Source organism: Pteropus alecto, unplaced genomic scaffold (assembly GCF_000325575.1).
Source record: "Pteropus alecto unplaced genomic scaffold, ASM32557v1 scaffold72, whole genome shotgun sequence".
Taxonomy (NCBI): Eukaryota; Metazoa; Chordata; class Mammalia; order Chiroptera; family Pteropodidae; genus Pteropus; species Pteropus alecto.
Window position 1 is genome coordinate 7,363,301 of NW_006436811.1, and position 10,080 is coordinate 7,373,380.

The window sequence follows — 10,080 nt, forward strand, 5'->3', positions numbered from 1 at the left end:
ATATATATAATATGTATTTGCAGGCATAAAAAGAATGAAATCTTGCCATTTGTGACAACATGGATGGACTTCAAAGGCACTGTGCTCAGTGAAATAAGCCAGTCAGAGAAAGACAAATACTGTATAATCTCTCTTATATATGGAACCTAAAACACACAAAGAAACATCGATACTGAGAACAGACTGGTAGTTGCTAGAGGAGGCGGCTAGGGGGTAAGAGAAGTAGGTAAATTGTTTTTTTTGCTTTTTTTTGTTTTTCAAGTTTACATAAATTGAAAACAAAACAAAACAACAAAACAAAACAAAAAAGCCTTAGCTCAAAGAAGTTGATGTGCCAGTGAACTGAGATGTGGAACTTGCTGAGCACAAGGGATCCCGTCTCTAAGAACCAGCCAGACCTTAAACGTGATGCTAGACTATGGCTACTCTAAGACTTTCTCAGGCCTCTATCTTGCCATATGGTTTTGGATTTTGATTAGGGGAGTCCAGAGGTAACTTTCTTTCCACCTCAGTCTTGGGGGTAGGAAAAGAATAAAGTAGGACTCGCCTCTACACTGTCTTGCCCTAAATTTGTAATAGCAAGCCAGCCTTCCCTGGCAGGCCAGAAACTCTGGAGAGCTGATTGTACTGTCCTGGAGACCTGCTGTCTCAGAACACCAATGTCTGAACTGAGATCGGATCTTGGGGATGTCTCTTGTTCCCTCCTGTCAGGACTCAATCTCCATCCCTGCTGCCCATTAGAATTTCATAAGGAACGTTAAAAAATACTAGTAACAAAGCTCTTGCTCCAGAGATTCTGATTTAAATGGTCTGGGTTAAGGCCTGAGCGAAGGTAATTTTTGACCGCCTCAGGTGACCCTAATGTGCAGCCAGCACTGAGAACCCCAGCTCTAGATATTGCAGATCTAAGTGACCTGAGGCATTAGAGGTCAAAGTTGGAGCTGTCTGATGATCAGATACTGGAGAACCCTCTCTCTCAGGCAAGGACAAGTGCGAAGGAAGTGAGTAAAATTAGCTCTACCTGGAACGAGTTCTGGGCTCTGATAAGTAGCCCTTTCTTGTCTGCTCCTGGGTTCCAATTTTCTGAGTAGCTGTTAAATAACAGAACACTGCAGATTTTTTACAACATAACTCCAGAAGCCTCATTAAAGCTGATATCATTATGGACTTTTAAATCTCCTGCCTACATTTAGTTCCTTTATTTCTGAATTAAGAAGTACTTAAAATGTAATGACTTACTTGAATTGCTCATTCTATAATGGTGGTTATGGAGCTGTGTTCTTAAACCACTGCGCGTGGAGGATATTTTCACCACGTCAGAGAGAGCAATGTGAAACCTTCAAATTATGGGAACAGAACCAAGATGTCCTGATTTCCAGTCTTATCTATCAATTAAAGCGCGTAATACGACTCACAGAAGGCCGCTCCTCTCCTTGAAATAATGAGACGTGCATGTTTTTTTCTTTCTTTTACTGCCATGGATCTCTGACCAGCCGTAATGACCACATTTCTTTTCTGCCTCATCTGAGGAAAATCCTTTCTTACCCATTCTTGATGAAATCTAATTTCATCTTTGTCTACTCACGCACCCAATAAACTGAGGGTCCTTTTGCTAGAAACCATGGCTCCTCACAAGTGAACAAAGCCTCAAACTGAGTAACAGTGATCTCAAGCATCTTAGAAAACAGAAAAAGTATTTACTCTGTCATAGTTAAATAATTAGAAGCTACCTTAAGAACCATATTAAAACTAAACTTTAATGCAAAAATAAATATTTCTGACAGATATCTGCACAAGGAGAAGATTCACTTAATTACTTGATCCCAAATCAAAGTCAAAGGGCCTCGCTGTCTTTACATGATTTCCCTCCCCAACTCGAAAGATATTAATAGCAATTGTTAAGGAGAAAAATTAAAACCCACAGTGTTCTGGTGAAGCCAGAATGGATTTAATTACCTTCAGTCAATTTGGGCAAGAGAGCATAAGGATGGTTGTGAAAATAAGCTCCTACTAAATCAGAACCTGTCTCTCATCCTAATGACAGTAGGGCTAGGAAAAGGAAGAAAGTTTTAATGTCTAACTTGCACATGGTGGCTGCTATAGGAGCTATGGGTGATATTCCCATAGAGAGAAATTCAGAAAGTGAGCTCCCAGGGTTCATTACTAGTTCACTCGGCATAGTGGATTCCTTCATTCCACAAGTATATATCAGTGCTAGGCACTTATTAGACATAGCACAATGAGTTTATTGGAGGTGTAATATCTCATTAGGCAGGCGTGGTGACTCTGTTAAGTAGATCAGCTGGACCTGCTTGGGTTTTAGTGTATCCTGCATATAAAATGATCTCTGCTTCCATGGTCCCAGAGTGGCATTATAAATCATTTACAAGTGTTTTGGAAAATCATCCATTTATTTCTGCTTTTAACTTTATTTTTATAGAGTTGGGATCCATAAAATTAAAATTCTTTACATTTTCTCTCTATTTCTAGTTACTTCACTGATATATTTCCTTGATTTCACGTTATCTTCTTATATTAGGGGCTTATCAATATGTTGTAGTATCAATATAATAATTAACTGTATATGCAAATCATTGTTATATGTCATAAATATATAAAGCATATATAATTTAGTGGAAAAAAACAAGATGCACAAAAATACGTATATTGTAATGGGGAGTGTTAGGGGACTGGAGAAAGAAGTCAGTTTTTATTCCCACCCCACCTTCTGTATCATTTACATTCTTTGCTGTGATTCAATTTAATAATAAAATAACTTTTAAATGAATTAGAGAATCCAGACAAATATTAGACGGAGTTCATTTCACATACCGGGGGCCTATTTCTAAAGTCCAGGGGTGTCAGTCAGCCTTATGGACTTAAGCTTCAGTTCTACTGAACTTGATTGTGCTTTTGATACCTGGCAGTGTGTCATCAGGGTGGATTGCCAAAACACTTAGGGGAAGTCACTTGATCAACTTGTCCTTGGCACAATGGCCATTCTGAAAATAGACATACTCTAGTGAATAAGTTGTGCTAAAATCTTATTCCAAACGTTCAGTTAATTGAGTACATGTTGTGTTTGAAAAACATGTTTTAAAATGTGGAACTGTTTTACAATAAAGTGAAAAGCCCTGCCTTAATTACAGTATTTAGTTTTGAGACATGTCCTCCTATGATCTGTAGTGTCCTTCTGGGCTGGCTCTCCCTTGCCCTGGTCCGTTTAGGGATTTCCAAGCATTCAGGGCATATGCCAAAGCAGGAAAGATTCTTGTGTCTGGAAGCGAGAGAAAAAGAACATGTAGACAAATTTGCTAATACAAATACACACATACACAAAACTAGAAAAGTTCTTTTTGCAGCATACGTACCCTAAATAGGGTTACTCTTTTTTATTCTAAGGTGAACTTTTACAAATTCATTCAATACACACAAAGATAAATGGACAAAGGCTATAAACCAAAAGTTCTTAGATGAGGAAACATGATTCATTCATTCATTAATATAGTTTTGTTTGAGTCTTGAGATGGGAGCCTCACGTATTTGTCAGAAGGTCCCTAAGTCAGTCAAATCAGAAGAGAGGACCTCACTGCCTATGCAGTAGGAACCTCCATTAATATTCCTGGACTCGTGACCACAAAGAGCACCACTTTAACTTAAGGCAAATGGACTTGCTAGGAGCACTGCTAATACCTCCCTACTGCAAAGGCGTATTGTGTACTGTGCTTACTTAGTCTGTAGTTTTCAGAAAGGCAGACATGCTATAACTGCCAACAACACGAATCACCAAGTCATACCTGGTACCATTCTTTAGCCTCTGGGCCTCACTTCTAGCATAAACCATTTCCATTGTGCCTCACATTCCTGTTTACCCCCTCCTCACCTACACAGTTATTGCTCAGTAATGTAGGACATAGAAATTAAGGACGTGATTTAGGACATAAGAGTAAGGTAAAAGCGATAGGGACAGAGCAAGTAGATAAATTCATAAACTCCTTCAGATACTATAGATCTTGACAATTTGTTGGATGGGGGATGTTGATGAGAAAAAGGGAAGAGTAATGGATGGCACCCAGGTTTCTGATGTGAGCCCCTGGGGGATCACAGTGCCAGTAACCGAAATGGGATATTACAAGAGGAAGAGTATGAGATGGAGATGAATTCAGTTCTGAACATGTTGACTTTGTTGAATTTGGTCTATGAGATACCAGAAGAGAGATGTCGCGAAGGGTTTGGTTATGTTCATCTGGAGTTAAGCAGAGATCTGGGCTGGAGATACGTATTTACTTGTCATCAGCATAAAGATGGGAATCAAGCCATCCATGGGTGTGGATGAGAATTGCTTAAGACTTGTTTGGAGTGTGAGATGATAAGTGAGCCCAAGCTAGAGTCCTGAATGACCCCAATTATTTAGGGATGGGTCAAGGAGGAAGAGCTAATAAAACAGTCAGAGCGGTAGAAGGAAAATTAGGAGTGTGCCTTTGTTCACACTGATCCCTTTCCCTGCAGTGACCTCCTTTTCTTTGCAGAGTAAAATACAGCTAATCCTTCAAGACATCCTAAATGTCTCTTTGATGAAGCAAAACTTTCTTGATTCACTCTCTACTTCCCCAAGTGCAACAAAAACTGCTCTCGGTTCTCTGCTTCTACAGCACTTCGAAAAAAACCCAAAAAACAAAATTGTACACATAGCCACCAAAGACGCTTCTTGCCTCCATCCCCACCATTTCCTGAGCCAACAGAATAAGAATATGGCAAGTGATTCTAATTTATCTTTGTTTCCTAGCACCAAGCAGCACATATAAAATGATCAATAAGTGTTTAATTAGTTTTATTTGCCTGGCGTTGAAAAGTTTGTTCCTTATTCTGACAAAGATTTCAGCCCAGTTTTTTCTGAACACATTATTCAGAAAAAATATCTATACGTTTTTACGAACTGCTGCTTTATAATGAAATCTATTTCTTGTACAACATTGCAAGTTAATTAGTTTGTTATTATTCGCGCCACACCTACTTCCAAAAAGGATTTGAGATAGCTTGCAATGAGTCACAGGAATAATTACATCTTTAAAAACAGCATGAAAGCATCATGCAGTGGAAAAGGTGATAACATTACCTGATAAATTAAACCAAGGAAAGTTGCTGCAATTGAGATTAAGATACAGTTTTTGCACTTCTTAGCAAACAAGGTGATGCATTCTCTTTTTCTGAACAGCCCTGGGATTTTTGTGGGACTTTGTGTAGGTGGAGGACAGCACATAGGCACATTAGTCAGACCAGCTAAAATTCTGCTTAATTATATCCTTAAACTATTTATTTGCAATGTTAAATATAATATGCTTATAAGTGGCCTGCGAATTAGAATAACAAAAAATAACTCTCGTTTGCAGAAGAAACTAAATAGGCCTTCTGTCCTGCAGAATGAGGATGCTTTTTTAAGGTAAAAACATTTAAAGGTGTCTTATAATTGTATTTTTAGAATATGTTGCTTGAGGATACATGACAAAAACTACCATAGATTTAGTAACCATTTGTTTTCCATTAATTAAAACATAATATGATATGAATATATTTTTAAGAGACGGTAAAAATATTTGCATAAGATTAGGTATATAGTATAGAGACATTGTTTGGTGAATACATTGATCTGAAATGTTTTTTCAGTAGCTCCAGGAGTCTTCTGATTAGAGATTAGGAACAACTATCTAGGTGAGTGGTTTTCCAAGATATTATTGTAATTAGTTTGTTTGTTTAGTAGTAATTGGCTGCGTAGGTCTTTGTTTAAAGAACTCACACTCTGGAAATCAACAAATCACAGTTCTGATTAAGACAGGAATTGGATCCTACCTGATTTGGTCTAGAAAGAAACTTATTAAAAAGGCTATAATCATCCCACCAAAGTTATACTAAAAAGAGAATATTATTAAATATCAATTTTCTTGGCATCTAATGTTAGCTTCAGCATACGCGTTTAGATATCCATGACTTTACGGCACTGCCTTTTATTTCACATTTCCAAAACTGCAAATGTCTCCTGAGAACTTTCCCAAAACCCTTGAAGATGCTTTAGATTCTGTATTAGTCAAACACATACACTTTGAGAAGAAAATGATATTCCGTAATTACTTTATAAAATCAGATGGAATTCAGATTTTTCCAACTTTTACCAAAAAAGGGTAAGCTTGAGGTACATTCTTTCTCCAATTCTTTTTAAGTTCTATCTGCTGCTGACTCTAGCTCCTTAAGGGTAGAGACAGTTTCCTACTGAGCCTCGTATTTCTGGAAGCATTTAGCATAGTCTGAGTTTGCAGAATTTAATTCAATTAAATGTAGATCTTTATCCAAATATAAAAGATAGAGGTGCCTTCTTACTGTCCTCTCTACCCTTCTAATCCCATCCTCCCGCCTCTCATCCTCAGACCCAACTCTATACCCAGTCATCATGAACATCCATCCTTAAGTTCCCACATGGCTCTCCCTGGACTTGCCTTCGGCTTTTTGCAAATAGCTATCTCTTCTCCCGAAAAATTCTACCTCGCATTATGCCTGGCTACATCATACTCATTTTTCAGGTCTATGTTTTTTGTTTGTTTTTTGTTTTTTGCCTCTTTTCTGGGAATACTTTAGGACTCTGTAAATCTGTTAAGTACTCTTCAACAATGCACCATGGCATCGTAGCCCCCATCGAACTATTGTAATTGAAATACCCCCACTAGATTGTAAACCTGAGGAGGGCAGGTGGGCTATGTTACTTTATTTACCTGCATATCCTCAGGATCTTAGCACAATTACAGAAACTTAGTAGGTACTCAGTAAATACTTGCATGAATAAGCAAATGAATAATAAGTATAATGATCAGGTATCCTTTTTTTCAAGAATCTTTTCTCCCAGAATCTTCAGCAATTATGACTTCATTACTGACCCTGTGACACTGTTTTATGTGAGCTGTTACTGCTGAACATGCTCATGAAGCTGGAAGTGCTACAGGATTGGATCTTGCAGCCGTGCCACACCATCATTTTCTGTGTAGAAAAGGATGGAACTCGGGCTCCTTGCCTTCAGCTGAAGGATGTCAACTTGGCCTTCCTCCTCCAGTTCCTACGGTGTCATCTAGTATACCACTGGATAAAGGGACAGATCTCTTTATTTTTATTCATTCAACAAGCATTGATTAAGGGCCTCCTGGAAAAAAAAAAAAAGCTGTGGACTTGGCACCCACTCAAGAACCAGAATTCAGCTGAAGCATGTCATCATCTCAGCAATCATGAGCCAAAAATGCCAGGCAAAGAATGGGTAAAGTGAAAACTCTTACAAACCATTCTGAGAGTGCTCTTTAAGTTACAAACATGATTGGAAAAATCCTTCGATAAAGCCTTTTTGTTCTCATTAAATTTTGTTTTAATGGGTCTCAAAATTCTGTGACAGATTTTTGGCCAAGTTGTTTCCATTTAAAAGTACTGATTTTAAAAATGAGTAACTTAAAAACTGCCACACAAAAAACCCAAATGGTTCACAAAACTTCTCCTTTCCTTTTGAAGGTTTTATGATCCACTGTAATCATTAACTGTTTTTTTATTATATTAAATGGCCATTTGAGACAAACAGTTCTGAGACCATTCTTTCACCACAGATTAAGACTGCGATGGCAGGTATTAGGGATAATATTGATTTAGCCTTCAGAGCTTTCTGGGAATACCTGGTGACTTTGCCAACTCCAGCTGCCTTCTTGTGCACTACTTTGATGACACTCACAGCAACTGTTTATCTCATGTCATGAACTGCCCAGAGGAGGACAGTCAGAGAAGCCCTCAACACATCTGGTCTTGCCAGAACCATATCAACGATAGAAGCATCACCAGATTTTCAAAAACTTTGGGCCATCTTCCACCCTTTTCCCAGAATGATAATCAATCTTCTTCAGCTCAATGAATTTGCAAGCAATGTGAGCTATCCATCACAAGTACCATATCAGCACTGATTTGGCCTGGGTGGTTCAGGATAATCACCTGAGCCATGAAGCCAGCTTCTTCCACTGGTGGGTCATTTCTGCTGTTACCAGCCACATTGCCATGATGAACATCTTCGACAGACACATTCTTGACACTGAAGCCCACACTGTCCCCAGGAAGAGCTTCACTCAAAGCTTCATGGTGCATTTCAACAGAGTTTACACAGTTACAATGGTGACTGGAGCAAAGATGACCATCATGCCAGGTTTGAGAATACCAGCCTTCATTCGGCCCACAGGGACAGCACAAATACCACTAATTTTGTAGACTTCCTGGAGGGCAGATGCGAGGGCCTGTCAGTTGGATGAACTGGTGGTAGAACGCAATCCAGAACTTCAAGCAGTGTGGTTCCACTGGCATTGCCATCTTAATCCCTTTCTATCCCTTATACCAATGCATGCTGTTAGCACATGGCTCCAGCATGTTGTCACCATTCCAACCAGAAATTGGCATAAATGCTACTGTGCCAGGGTTATAGCCAATTTTCTTAATATAGGTGCTGACTTCCTTAATGATTTTCTTGTATCTCTTCTGGCTGTAGGAAGTGGAATCTATTTTGTTAATACCAACGATAAGTTGTTTCACACCCAGCGTGTAAGCCAGAAGGGCATGCTTACAGGTCTGCCATTCTTGGAGAGAGCCGCTTTCAATTCACCAACACCAGCAGCAACAATCAGGACAGCACATTCAGCCTGAGATGTGCCTATAATTGTTTTTGATAAAGTCTCTGCGTCCTGGGGCATCAACGATGGTCACATAATACTTGTTGATCTCAAATTTCCACAGGGAGCTATCAGTGGTGATAACCACACTCCTGTTCTGCTTTCAGTTTATCCGAGACCCAGGTGTACTTAAAGGAGCTTTTCCCATCTCAGCAGCCTCCTTCTCAATTTTTTTGGTGGCTCTTTTGTTGATCACACTACATCTGTGGATCAGATAACCAATAGTGGTAGACCTTCCCGAATCAATGTGTCCAATGACGACGGTGTCAATATGAGTCTTTTTCTTTCTCATTTTTGCTTAGATTTAGTGGCGGTTTTCACAACACCTGTGTTGTGGTGGCAACCCCATTGTGAAGAAGCTGATCAAGTCTTAATATGTGCCTTTCCTCATAGTAAGGAATCATTCCCACCCTCTCTTACAAAAACAGATTAAGGCACACTTAGAGCCATCTGGAAGAAGACGCTAGTTGATTAGGGTTCAGTCTCTCTCCTTAGAGAACAGCTTACACAAAATTACACTGAATAGAGTTTCAGAATCAAGCTGCTTTTTCTCTTTTCCTTTTACAATATGCACTTTACAGAATGCATAGTGATCCCTCTTAAGACATTTTTCTCTTTTATTTCCTAGTCTCTTTCTGACAGAAATTCTTTTCTTTGAAGAAAAATAAGGCTTTTCTTTCATTGCCTCTATTCCCTTGATGACATGAAGTATTCAATCACAACCAATTTACAGATAATGTTGTGCTAGTTTCTTCTGTGTGTTTGTCAGTTTCGTCACCTGTGCCAGATTGTCAAATGCATGCCCTAGATAATGCTGATACCTTAGTCGACAAGTTTCATCGTGCTTCTAAATGAAAATTTTCTGGAAATTTTCCTCTTGACTCTTTTTTTTCTTGCCTATACCTTTTTGGATGACTCTGAATTGGATGTTCTTTGCCTGGCCAGTGTCTCATGTTCTGCAGTCCTCCCAGTTATAGAGTTTACCCTGTTGTTACCTATTTGTTCAATCAACTTGTGAACAAGGTGTCAAATTAATTCCTTGTCACTGTAGGTCATCAGCTGGGAAATGCAGAAGAGATGAGAACAAAGCAAACCTTCCACCAGCAGGTCAAAAGAGTGTCTTATCAGTAGCAATCTGCTAAGCTGAAGCTCTTTGGGTGGTTAATGCTTTCCTCTGCAAAGGAAATAAAAAATTCAAATGATAGCAAATGCTGCTAAGAGTCTAGCAATCCAATTTTTCAGTATCATTTGGGTAAAGTAGCTTGACAAATTTTACTTCAGACTGCATGTTAGAAATAATTTTAGTTTTGGTGTGAAGAGGGCCAGGAGAAGAGTTTAGTGCTACTTT

At 38.9% G+C, this 10,080-nt stretch overlaps 1 pseudogene; it reads right to left on the minus strand.

The window, feature by feature from the left end:
* The window catches only part of LOC102889409, a 56,085-nt pseudogene extending 47,061 nt beyond the window's left edge, over positions 1–9,024 (minus strand).
* Positions 9,025–10,080: the final 1,056 nt, after the last annotated feature.